The 13,868-nt window shown below is 41.4% G+C and overlaps 1 long non-coding RNA gene across 2 annotated transcripts in view; it reads left to right on the plus strand.

The window, feature by feature from the left end:
* The window catches only part of LOC124519803 (uncharacterized), a 29,577-nt gene that overhangs the window by 13,001 nt on the left and 2,708 nt on the right, over window positions 1-13,868 (plus strand). The window contains exon 2 of one of the 2 annotated variants that reach the window (XR_006964193.1): window positions 13,110-13,251. This is a non-coding gene — a long non-coding RNA (uncharacterized LOC124519803). Of the gene's footprint in view, window positions 1-13,109; window positions 13,321-13,868 lie in introns of those variants that run through there. The other variant, XR_006964192.1, reaches the window with a different exon arrangement.

Here is a 13,868-nt window from a genome sequence, read left to right on the forward strand (position 1 = left end):
CGCTCAGGTCATGATCTTGCAGTTCGTGAGCTCAAGCCCCGCATTGGGCTCTGTGCTGACAGCTCGGAGTCTGGAGCCTACTTCAGATTTTGTGTCTCCCTCTCTCTCTCTCTGCCCCTCCCCCGCTCACACTCTGTCTCCCTCTATCAAAAAATAAGCATTAAAAAAACTTTAAATTAAAAAAAAGAGAAATTCTGCTTAACTCAAGGTCATAGGAATTATCTGTATATTTCATTCTAATAGTATAAAAGTTGTGCTCCACATATTTTGATCTTTATTCTTTCTATAACTTATCTGTGCATAGGGTGTTAGGTAGTAAAAATCTAATTTTACTTATTTATATCTAGAAGCCAATTTTTCCAATACTGTCTTTTTTTACAATGGAAATGGCTTTCTGATTACCTAAACAACTCATGATCACTGTGAAAATTCGAATAATTATTTGACATATGAAGAAATACATTAAAAGTCACCTGAGAGCCTGTTGCCCTAAGGTAGTCATCATTGATATTTTCAACATCTTTAATCAACAGTCTGTCCTCTCCTCCACTTGATTATGGTACCACCTCAGTCATACAGAAAGAGGTCTTTTCTAGGATTCAGGCAAACTTAGAGAATTAACACTAGATCTGGATATAATTTGTAGAATTTGAAGTATCCGTGTAAAGGGTTTTCAAGTTAGAGTATATCACATGATTGCCTGATTTCATTAAGCAGCGTAAATAAGTAAACAGAATAAGTAGGAGTAGCACATGAAAAGTAAGAATTTTCCAGTGACAACCAGCTCTTCTATGGTTTGAGGACATATGAGAACAAAGACTACAAATTTATGAAGCAAAAGCGTAATTTTTCTTAGTATCATGCCCAGTATGCAAGGTTCATCTTGCTAAATATTTTCAAATTAAGACCATTAGTACTTCTTCTAATAAATAATTTATCTTAAATGTTGTCACAGAAGTAGACAAGGAAAAACAGAGCCAGTTCCTAGAAAAGCACTGTCTAACTTGGATAGAATGTGAAAATTTGCATCAGTCCATCTTGGAAGCTCTAGGGTGTAAAAGGTGAAATGAAATGGAGTACCTTGTGTCAAAGGGTTTAAAATGGAGCCAGGAGGGGCGCCTGGGTGGCGCAGTCGGTTAAGCGTCCGACTTCAGCCAGGTCACGATCTCGCGGTCCGTGGGTTCGAGCTCCGCGTCAGGCTCTGGGCTGATGGCTCAGAGCCTGGAGCCTGTTTCCGATTCTGTGTCTCCCTCTCTCTCTGCCCCTCCCCTGTTCATGCTCTGTCTCTCTCTGTCCTAAAAATAAATAAACGTTGGAAAAAAAAATTAAAAAAAAATAAAATAAAATGGAGCCAGGAGGCCATAAAGGAGGTAGGCCTTGTGCACGTCTTCATCCTCACCGGTGGAGTCGTGAACTTTTGAGCTGGGCCAAACTGCAAATATTCTGAGGACCCAGCTGGAAAACCTACAACCTGCTGCAGTAACAGACTTTTGCTTAGTGGTAGTCTTAGCAACCAATTCTGTTCAGCCTCGATTCATGTTCTACAACCGACGCCAATCAAAATTCTTTGTAAACAACTTATACAAACATTCCCTTTCCTCTTTAAAAACACTTGACTTTTGTTCTCCGACAGGATGCTATTTGGCTTGTTGCCCAAATCTGTGTTCCCCAAATTGCAATTGTGAGACCCCAAAGAAATGTTTTGTTCTATTTTAGCTCTGCCTGGTTTTTGTTTTTTTTTTTGGTTGACAATGAAAAGTTATTTACCATATTTCAGTACCACCAAGAAATAGAAGACCGTATCCTTCCTCTGCATACACAAATATCACCCTTCAGTATCTTAATATTTTCTATTCTTCACAAAATTTGTAAGTAAATTCTTTGAGGCACACATTAAAAATACATTTGATGTTTTAATTAAAAATAAGCAGAACCACGTATAGGCCATGTCTATCAGCATGTAGGATGAGAGTCTGTTTTTTGACCTTGTGCCCACATTGATGTCTAATGAACACTGATGAAGTTATTCAGTTTTTATGTAGGCATCCTCTGGTATATATGGCATGGGTTTTTGAAAACGTATTCAGACATTACTCATTTCTGTTCCAAAGGGATTTGAAATGTTTTAAGTGATAAGAATATGCAGTGTAGAGTTCAGTTATAAATTGCAGTACTATATGAAGAGAGTTGGAAGAGCTACATAAGGATTAAGTCCCTCTTCCCAAATATAGCCATGTAGATACATCTGTTCTAACTTTACCTCGTCTCCATTCTACAGCTTTCTCTTTTGCCACATTCTAAAACCAAATTGTCAGAAAAGAAAGCAACAAGCCAAAGTATAGCTAGTGTGTTAGCCCAGGACTGGATTCCCGGTACTTGTGATTTGTGAGTGTGTGCAGACCTGGGTGAATCAGAACGACTTCTTTTCAAGCATGTGTGATTTATCCAGACACTGACCAGCTCCAAGTTCTTCCTGCCCACGTGCTTCCTGCTCCATCAAAATTAACCCAGGCTGCCAAACTGCTCTACTGCTCCAATGCTTTGAATTTCGAAAGCTGTTTTCCTTGAGGACACTCCTAAGAAGAAAAGAGGAAATTGCCTATGTGCGTGTTTCTGAGACAACTTCAAGGGGTTTTTAGCAAGCAAAAAAATTTCCAGTGTGCAGGTTTTTTTTTTCTTCTTTTTTTCTTCTTCTGATCTCATCTGAAAGACACTGTGGTTTTCAGCTAGCTTGGTGCTGTTACTACAGTCATTTTACCTGACCTCTTTTTTTTCAACAGGCGTAAGACAAGGCTGAGCTCATACTTTCATGAAAGCCACTCTGCCATCTAAGCAGAACTAACACTGTTAGAAGAGCATGCAAATTGTAATTAAAAAAAAAAATCCATAAGCCAGCAGTTTCTTTTGACCACAGTGGTTTTTTTTCCTCCTGCTCATTCTGCTGAAACAGCAGCGTTGGGGTACATTGCAAGGCTTCAGCTTTCTGCTCTAATTTGCTGTTCTTCTGATGAGAATTGTGCGTTTGAGGATGTTTTGTTTCATGTGTGCGACGTGTTGCACACCCAGCTGGATTTTAAGTTTCTGAAGGCATGGACCCCTCCTTTCTTTGCTCATCACATCTCTTCTAGAGGATCCCATATGGTATTCTATTGTAGGTGCTCAATCATCATACGTGGAGTGAATGTGTGATTGAACAAATGAGTGACTGAACAGATACTTCCTGTCTCTCATTTTCTCAACTAAACTGGGCAAACTGGATAGGATCCATTTCAGTCCTAGAGGAGGATCTGTGGCAACGCAGAAATGAGATGAGAATCCAAGGGCATGTGGCAGGAGCTGAAGTGTTCAACAATTCCACAGTGAAGGTGGTTTAGACCTATGTGGATGGATGTCATAGGGTATAATGAGGTGTTTGCATGGATGTACATGTGATAGGTATTATGTTTTTAGTTTCACGCATTCATGTAATTATGTATTTTTATCGGTTGTATGTTATCTACGTGTGTATGACTTACATATAAACATATATGAGACAAGTATGTGTGTGTGTTTGTGTGCATGTATACAGTTGCCCCTTGAACACCACCAGTGTGAACCACGAGTCCACTTATACACAGATCTTTTCTGATAAAGACAGTACAGTACTGTAAATGTATTTTCTCTTGCTTATGATTTTTCAAAAGAAGAGACACTTTCTTTTCCCTAGCTTGCTTCATTGTATGAATACAGTACATACAATATACAACACACAAAATATGTGTTAATCAACTGTTTATGTATTTGGTAAGGCTTCTGGTCAGCAGTAGACTACTGGTAGTTAAGTTCTAGGGGAGTCAAAAGTTATACAGACTTTTGACTGTGCCAGGGAGTGGGCGCACCTATCCCCTGTGTTGTGCCAGGGTCAGCTGTATGTCCATTAAAGAATTTGCACTGAGATCCTCTTAGAGAACCACCTTTGTTTGGAAAAATACCGTGATTATCCACTTATGGTTGGAAAGTAAGGCCCTGGGGCTACAGATAGAAGAATATATGGAAATAAAGTCACAGCTAAACCAATCTGAATCTAATCATCAAGAGGAATTTGGGAGTTGAGAGAGTACAAGGGAGAGATTGAAGAGAGATGGGACTCCACAGGGCTTTGCTTAGGAAGGTCGTCATAGGGGAAATTAAAGAAAAGAGGCTGAATTCCTTGTCGGGGTTGGCCCAGAGCAGGAAAAAAGAAGTGGACCCCTAGAGAGATGTGAGTTCAGCTGAAACAGGACTTTGGAACTAGAAGTCAACACAAGCCTGTGCAATCTCAATAATTAATGAGTAAATCTGAGGTGATCATTAGACTTTTCATAGAGCTTGGGAGGAAAGCTCAAGCAAAAAAATTTTAAGTTTATTTATTTATTTTTGGAGAGAGAGAGAGAGAGAGAGAGGAAGAAAGAGAATGAGTGGGGGAGGGGCAGAGAGGGAAGGAGAGATAGATTCCCAAGCAGGCTCTGTGCCATGCATGCAGACCCCAATGCACAGGTTCAAACCCATGAACCCATGAGATCATGACCTGAGCTGAGATCAAGAGTTGGATGCTTGACCAACTGAGCCACCCAGGAGTCCCTAGAAAATTTTGGTTAAACCTTAAAAACTGTTGGGGCGCCTAGGTGGCTCAGTTGGTTAAGTGTTGGACTTGAGTTGATCATGATCTCACGGCTTGTGGCTTGAGCCCTGCATTGGGCTCTTTGCTGACAGCTCAGAGCCTAGAGCCTACTTCAGATTCTGTGTCTCCATCCCTCTCTCTGCCCCTCTCCTGTTCATGCTCTGTCTCTCTCTTTCTCTCAAAACATTAAAAAAGTTTTTTAAAAATCTTAAAAACTGTTGTCACCTCAACTTCTATCTCTGGGTTCCTTAAAACCAGCATAGGGTGAGCGATTGAGAAACCCTCTACTCATTCCAACAAATCAGTCTCATGCATGACCTTCCTGAAGCCCAGAGTTATAAAGAAGATCAACAAATAAAGTCACCCCATGGTCTCTTTCAGGGGCTGTTAACAACAGGTATTTGAACTGGTAAGACAAAGTTAGCAACTCCAGTCCTGGTTCGCAACTCCAGTCCTGATTCTGGTCCCAACTCTAAGCAGAGGTAACCCTGCACCCAGAGAGTCCCTGATTCAGCCTATTCTCACTCTAGCCATGCAGTGAGGACAGGACACCAATGGGGCAAACTATGAAAATGTGGCAGGTTAGTCATAATATTTACAACCTGGCTTTAGAGTCTTTTGACCTGGTTTCCCAGGGCTATATTAGCCACTGTATTAAAATACCGAGGTAATTTTCACACTTGTATGATATGGATGGTTATTGTTCCTGTTTTACAAATAGGAGGACTGTGACATAAGCTTGCTCAGCACCAGCCGAGCAAGCTTCTGAGTGAGGAATTATGATTTCCAGGGTTGGGCTTGGTTCACTGGACACCATTGTCCTTCTCTACAAAAGGTTTATTGTGAAATGTTTACAAAAGCACTTTTAGGAAGAGTTCAGTGTCTATTTCTGTCTTGGTGAAAATGTGGGTGAATGTATAGGAGTGCTACAGAGCCCCCTCGCAGAGGGAGAAGGGCATTCACTCTTGCTGTGTTCTTACCATGAGCCCCGCGTTAGGATTCCTTACCTATATTGTCTGCACTTTTCTGAAAGATAAGGCAGCAGGGACAAACTTTCTGGGGTGATGTAACGTTCTATAACTTAACAGCATGGATACACAAGGGAATGCGTTTGTCAAAAGGCATCCACTGGCACATTTAAGATTTAAACCTTTCAAGGGCCCCTAGGTGGCTCAGTCTGTTGAGTGTCCAACTCTTGATCTTGGCTCACATCTTGATCTCAGGGTCTTGATCAGTGTCATGAGTCTGAACCCTGTGCTGGGCATGAAGCCTACTTTAAAAAAAAAGGTTTAAACCTTTCATTCTTTTAACACATCAAAAGAAATAGAGCCCTAAACAGATATCGAACTCTTATTAATGACATACAGGCTAGACTGTTTGGCCATGACATGTTCTGATGTCTAAAACTCACTTTGAAATGCATCCAAAAAATAAGATGAATTAGTGGGTGGATAGAGGGTTGATTCAGTGGACAGATATGTGGTAAAGCAGGTAGAACACAATGTTAAGTGTAGAATCTAGCTGATAGATACACAAGTGTTCATTGTATAATTCTTTCAACTTCTCTGTATGGTTGTAATTTTTCATAATTAAATGTTAGGGGAAAAAAGGTGGAGCTGACAGTTCATACCAATTTTGGATGCTACAGAAAAGTCCAGAAATATGGATGCTCAGAAATAAAATATTCCGGTTAGGCTAGTTTTAGAGCTATGTGGGGGAAAGGCCCTCCTTGAAAATATAGAAGGATACCAGCTCCTTGTAGTTGAAATTGCATTTCTACTATGCACTGCTCTTCTCTGTGAACTGCCATTGGGTGCGTTCTCAAGACACAGGTTATGGTCCTTACCTTGATGGCCTCTCCACGGCATTTGGCATCACTGGCCACTTCCTCCTCAAAACACCCTCCTGGTTTCTCTCCCACTTCTCTGCTGGCTCCTTCACAGGCTCCTTTAACTACTTTTTAACATAGGTGTTTCTTTGGGGTGAGTTCTGGGCCTTCCTTTCTTTTCCTTGCAGTCTTTCTCCCAAGAGGGTCTCTCTGGGTTTTGGTACCATCTCAGAGATGACATCTACCAAAGCCGTAACTCCAGACTAATCTTCTCTTTTCAACAAGGGACTCTTAAAGCCAGTTGCCTCCTTGATATCTCCACTTGAATGTCCCCATGAACTCATCTCTAAAAAATGCACACCCTTGGGTGACTGAGTGGCTCAGTCGGTTAAGCATCCGACTTCAGCTCAGGCTGTGATCTCACAGTTCATGGGTTCGGGCCCCATGTTGGGCTCTGCGCTGACAGCTCAGAGCCTGGAGCCTGCTTTGGATTCTGTATCTCCCCCTCTCTCTGCCCCTCCCCTGCTTGCATGCTGTCTCTCTCAAAAATGAATAAACATAAAAAAAAAATTTTTTTTTAAATGCACATCCTTTCCACACTATTCGATCCTCAGCTACAGTGTTTCTCTTTCTCTTGACCTTCCTGCGCATCCCCCTTCCGCCCTGCCCACTGCAGTGACCGTCATCTGCCCTGCCAGCTGGTCCAAGACCCTCACTCCATTCTCATTGGATCAAAGCCACCAATGTCATCTCTTAAAAACACAAATCTGATTATGTCTCTTCTCTACTTAAAAAACCTCATTAATGGCTTACCACTGCTGTTAGGCTAAAATACACAATTCCTCATATGGACAACAAGGTCCCAATGTTGGGGCCTCTGCCTGCCTCTCTGTCCTGTCTCCCATCACCTCCCCTTGGCTCAGTCGACTGGGGTCACATGAGCTTTGGGTCCTCTAGCAAGCTGAGTATTTTCCTACCCCATGGCCTTTGTAGAGGGCACTCCCTCTTCTTGGAATGTTTCCTACAATCTTTCCTGGTAAATCCCTACTCATTGTTTAGGTCTTAGCTGAAATAATGCTCTTTGAGAGAAACTTCCTGACACATCCCCCCCCCATCTAAATTATGCCTTATTCTCTTGTTGTCTGTCATAAAGCTTTCACTTTTTGTCTCACAGTAGAATTAGTGATTATATGTTTGTGTGTGTACTTATTTGCTGATGTCTGTCTCCCCTGCTAGACTTCAAACTCTGTGTGGGCAGGGACCGTGTCTGCTGTGCTCATCTCTGTGTCCCCGGCCCTATCATGAGTCCTGGGCACTGGGGAGGTGAGCAACACCCACTTATCAGTTCAGTGAACACACAGGTGTGCCTCACAGAGTTACAGTTTGAACAGTCGTGTATAATGGCATAAATCAACGGGGCATCAGGATTCAGCATCATTAGGACGTGTGCAGCCCTCCCCACAGGCGTCACCAAGAACCCATTCAACGCGGGGCGTGAGGATGACTGGAACACACAGTCTGTTCTGAGTCATTCCTGTCTTGCCTCCTGACTCACTCCCTGCATGCGGGTAAAGGAAAAGCAAGAAAGAGCAATGCTTTAAGTGCCTGCTAAAAAGACTTCCTCTTCCTCTTCCTCATGTGGGAAGCGTTTGTGGGCATGGTCTTCAAGCCCACAAAAATGAAAGGCAAGTAACTTGAACTCAGAAGCACATGGTTGGCTGTTCCTGGCTCTGTCGCTTATTAGATATAGGACCTCGTATGGAGAATTTATATCTTAGAAACTTGATATGCCCCACCTATGTCATACAGCTATTAGTTAATGGGTTAATGTAAATGAAAGTGTTTCTCCCATCTCTGCCTGTAGACTATCACAAGCATAGGGCTTACTCTGCAGCTTGAAAGGCAATAAAATAGTAGAGACACTGATTTTGCTGTTTTTAACAACTGACCGCTCTGCTACCAGTTTCTTACTAAATGTTTTACAATTAGAATAATGAACAACTTGATATTCTTTCCACTTTCAATACTTAATTGTAGGTGGGACATGGTGGACATGACCTAAATTCAGAAATATCATTTCCTAAATCAGCAATCCACGGTCGGGATTAACTTATGAAGCGCTTAAATTGTGCGAGCATCCAACCCATCTATTGGTAATACCTTTCTGGGTGATGCTGTACTAAAATCTATGTTTTTCCTCATAGTTGCCTATTATTTTAATGACAAAAACATCTTTATTTCCCCAGTTGTAAAAATAAAATGCATTCATAAAAATGCAAATGATATATAACTATAATAAGTAGCAAGAGAAAATCATTTATAAATATCTTCTCTTTACTTACATCAAAAAGACTATAAAAATAAGTAAGACCACCAAGTAAATGTAAACAAGTCATATACACAGGCAGCACTTGATGAGAATTTTAAAAATCTCTCATACGTGGGATTATTTCAAAAGACTACTTCTACCTTGCAAAAAGCACATTTTTGTTTATGATACATTTTTCAACTTACTGGCTACTAGTTCTTTCAAGGAAAATGGCTTGCCGATGTATATTTGAGAAGACCATCCTTTTCAGTTGGACAGTAAGAACGAAAATATCCATTAAATATTTCCAGTGACTTTACCATATGTAGAACAACTAAGAGATATAGAAATTGTCAGCAAGGAAAGTGATGTGAGGACCCATGGTATTTCTTAAATGTCACATGGAAGAGGCAAGGAATGCAAGCTTAATGGCATATGCTACCTTTGCAGATCATTAATAAGTACAGACATTATGATGGCTTTGACTTCATACAGCAGCAGTTCATCTATACAGCCACAAGGAAGTAGCCACGGATATTACTAATTTAATTTTAATTAATTAATTTGGATATTGCTAATTGTAAATGCTAGCCTGTCATCAAGAAGGATGCTAAAATCTGGGAGGTTCCAAGAAAAGGCAGAAACACAACAGGAACACTGAGTAAACTTTCAGGCTGAATTCAAGTGAACTGCTGGGCGACCGTGGGTTTCTAAATTCTTTTGCAGCATACATCAACCCGCAGGTCAGCGTAAACAAGGCTAAGGTAGGGGCTACGCCTGTTCTATATCGCCATCTAGCGGATAGTGATACCCATGCTCTTTCGGTGCGTTTGCTTCCGAGGTAGACTTGCCCTAGTTTTAGCAAGCGAGCTGATGAATATCATTTGAGACACAGAAGATGAACTAACCTTTGAGTTTTGGTTTCCTTTGGACTTTAAAATGTCTGTTTCGGGGCGCCTGGGTGGCTCAGTCGGTTGAGCGTCCGACTTCGGCTCAGGTCATGATCTCACGGCTCGTGAAAGCTTCGGTTACACAAGACGAATGCATTCTAGACATCTGAACAACACTGTGTCTACAGTTAACACTGTATTGTGCACTTAATTGGTTTAGAGGGTAGATCTCATGTTAAATGTTTTTACCACATTGTTTTGAAAAAAGAATCATGAGGAAGACCGTGAACAAAAGAAAACAGTAAGAGAGAAAAGAAAGACTAGAATCGAAAATGTCAGAGTGCTTCTCACGTGTATAAGTATTATTCTGTGAACCTTCTGTTACACACACGTGTGTTTGTGGGTACTAGGGTGTAACGTAAAGGGCTTTTCATTCTGTGGGTCGAGTTCAAAGAAGTTCAAAAGCCACTGTTGTACTCTCAGAAAAAAAAAAAATTCAGACTAAAGCTAAAACTGATATTGTGTTTCGAGGGAATTTGGTTTCCTTGTATGTAGACGTGCTTCTCTATCCCTAAACAAGGCAGTTTAAGATCCTTGAGGCAGTACGTGGGGTAACTTAGAGACACATGAATTGTGGACTCAGTCTATGCTTTCTCTTCTATGTAAAAATAAGGTAGGACTGATCTGGGAGCTTCATTATACTGAGCACAGCCTTTGAAGCAGGACAAACCTGGTGTCAAATTCTGATAACAGAAACTTCTAGCTATATGTTAGACTTTGTGAATGTCAGCATCCTGGTCTGAAAATGAAGCTGATAATTCTTCCTTCGTAAAGCTGTTGTGAGAAACTGATGGTAATGTAGACAATGAGTCACCAATTTGCTGATAACATTTGAAATAGTTCTTGTCTTCCTTTATTGCCCTAGATTTCTATATCTTAGAATTGCAAATTTCTCTAAATCAATTTGATTTATTTATTTATTTATTTATTTATTTATATTTATTTTTAATTTTTTTTAACGTTTATTTATTTTTGAGACAGAGAGAGACAGAGCATGAACAGGGGAGGGGCAGAGAGAGAGGGAGACACAGAATCCGAAACAGGCTCCAGGCTCTGAGCTGTCAGCACAGAGCCTGACGCAAGGCTCGAACTCACAGACCGTGAGATCATGACCTGAGCCGAAGTCGGATGCTTAACCGACTGAGCCACCCAGGCGCCCCTGTTTATTATTTTTAATCTTTATTTTTGAGAGAGAGTGAGAGAGAGAGAGACAGAGCGTGAGGAGGGGAGGGGCAGAGAGGGAGACACAGAATCTGAAGCAGGCTTCAGGCTCTGAGCTGTCAACACAGGCTCTGAGCCCACGTGGGGCTCAAATTCACGGACTGTGAGATCATGACCTGACCTGAAGTTGGACACCCAACTGACTGAGCCACCTAGGCGCCCCAGTATTTGTTTATTTTTAAATGTTTATTTATTTTTGAGAGAGATGGAGACAGAGACAGAGAATCTGAAGCAGAGCCCAATGTGGGGCTTGATCTCACAAACCGTGATATCATGAACCGAGCTGAAGTTGGACGCTGCTTAACTGCTCAACTGGTGGAGCCACCCAGATGCCCCATCCCTTAATCAACTTAAAACCTACAATCGAGCTGGAACTCCAGTAAGAGTTTTTTCTTCCTCTTCAGGGAGGTCCAGTGAAAGCCTTAACACTATACTCTCTTATTCTGCTTATGGCTATGTTTAATTCATTGTGAATCTCAGTGGGAGTGTATTTCTCGTTTCTGCAGTGGCTTTTTATTTTACCGATTTCCTTCTCAAAGTGGGACACCATCCTTGGGGACTTGTTACCCAAACATAACGACAGTGTTTTGTGTGAGCAGAGCAGGTGCTGGAGGAAGAGAGAGGACCCAGCTCCATTCCTTTTACTGAGAAATCAACATATAACATTATATTAGTTTCAGTGTATAACGTGATTCAATAGTTGTATGTACTGCAAGGTGATCACCACAACAATTCTAGTCAATATCCATCCCCATAGATAGTTACATTTTTTCCTTGTGTTGAGAATTTTTAAGATGTATTCTCTTAGCAACTTTCAAACCTACAATCCAGTATTGTCAGCCACAGTCACCATGCTGTACGTTACATCACTAGGACTTACTGACTTACTTCATAACTGGGATTTTGTACCTTTTGAACTCCTTCACTCATTTTGTCTATCCCCACCTCCTGCCCCTGGCAACCACCAATCTGTTCTCTGTATCTATGAGTTCAGCTTTATTTAAAAAAATTTTTTTTAATTTAAATTTTAGTTAACATATAGTGCAATATTGGTTTCAGGAGTAGAATTCAGTGGTTCATCACTTACATACAACACCCCGTACTCATCACAACAGGTGCCCTCCTTAATATCTATCACCCATCTAGCCCATCTCCCACCCACTTCCCTCCATCAACCCTCAGTTTGTTCTCTATCCTTAAGAGTCTCTTGTGGTTTGTTTCCCTCTCGTCTCTTCCTCGCTCCTCCCATATGTTCATCTATTTTGTTTCTTAGATTCCACATATGAGTGAATTCATATGGTATTTGTCTCTCTCTGATAGATTTATTTCACTTAGCATAATACATTCTAACTCCAACCATGTCATTGCAAATGGCAAGATTTCATTCTTTTTGATGGCTGAGTAATATTCCATTGTATGTATGTACCACTTCTTCTTTATCCGTTCATCAGTCAATGGACATTTGGGCTTTCTCCATAGTTTGCCTATTGTTGATAATGAATTCAGCTCTATTTTGTGCCCTTTCCCTTCAGCTCAGTCTCTCCCCAGTCTCTCTCTGCTCCTTCCTTTCTTCCCTAACCTGCTGCAGCAAGTTTCCTTATCCCAGAGGAAATGGAATTGACAAACTATGGCTAACAATAGAACCTATCATGCCTTCTCAAGTGGGTGTCCTGGTGAGGAAATAAGAAAATGAATGTGCAAGCTGTAAGAACAATGAGGGTTATACCAACATCAGATGTTTTTGCATTATGATGAATGAATGGATATTCTTGGTAATGTTGGTGAAGCATTAACCCAGAGGGTGCCTGGGTCTGCCATTTGCCAGCTGAGTGGCCTTGGTCAAGTTGTCAAACCTTTTGAAACCTCAGTTTTCTCATCTCTAAATTGTGGAAAACAGTCCCTCCCATCCACAGGGCTCTTTAAGAATCAACATATAGTGCACTTAGACACATGGGAACAGATCTTATCCATAGTAAATGATTGTTATGGACTGAATGTTTATGTTCCCTGAAATTCATACATTGAAGTCTAATCCCCAGTGTGATGGAATTGGGAGGTGGGGCTTTGGGGAGGTGATTAAGTCATAATGGTGGAGCACTTATGAATGGGGTTAGTGCCCTTACGAGAAGAGACATGAGATTGCCCTCTCTCTCTCCTCACCAGGTGAGGACACCCAAAGAAGGCGGCCATCTGCAAATCAAGAAGAGAGTCCCCACCAGACACAGATCTGTAGAACCTTGATCTTGGACTTCTGGTCTCCAGAATTGTGAGGACCAATGGTTGTTGTTGAAGCCCCCAGCCTATGGTACTCTTGTTATAGCAGCTGGAACTGACTAAGACAATGATCAATAAATATCAGTGGTTGTTATTGTCATATCTCCCCAGATATTTTTGTCCTTGATGGACCAGAAAGGTAGTGCTTACAGTTAAAAAGTTAAAGTTAAAGTTTCATAACATCTATGAGTTGTGGGGAAAATGGGGGGAAAAGGCAAGACATTTGGGGCAGAGGAGCCTTCCTGAAACTCTGAAATCATCCCATGTGGGTAACCACCTGGGCGTGATACTGCTCTGTATTGGAGTGGAGACTTTTCAATTTACTTGAAATTTTGCTACAGTACAGAGAGGCCCATGTGATAACTGACTCCACGAATGACAGATTATTGTGTTTTAAGTTAACACTCTTTTCAAACCACAGAGGCTGGTTATTACTTCGTATCTCTCACTACTGTATGATCTGCTCATCTGTGGGTCATCGCCTTTGCCCCTCGTTTGTGTCCTGCCTTCAGAGACATAGAAGGCAGGGAGCTGAGGCACAAAAAGGGCCTTGGTAGTGAGGATCAGGTAAGGGGGTGGAAATAAGGAGGGGAAGAGAAGAGAAGGGACTGGCTGAGCACAAATTGCTAGAGGAACCACTCTCTTACT

This window comes from Lynx rufus, unplaced genomic scaffold (genome assembly GCF_022079265.1).
Source record: "Lynx rufus isolate CCGP_SWC_20201006 ecotype Redwood Valley unplaced genomic scaffold, mLynRuf1.p SCAF_29, whole genome shotgun sequence".
In the NCBI taxonomy this organism is placed as follows: domain Eukaryota; kingdom Metazoa; phylum Chordata; class Mammalia; order Carnivora; family Felidae; genus Lynx; species Lynx rufus.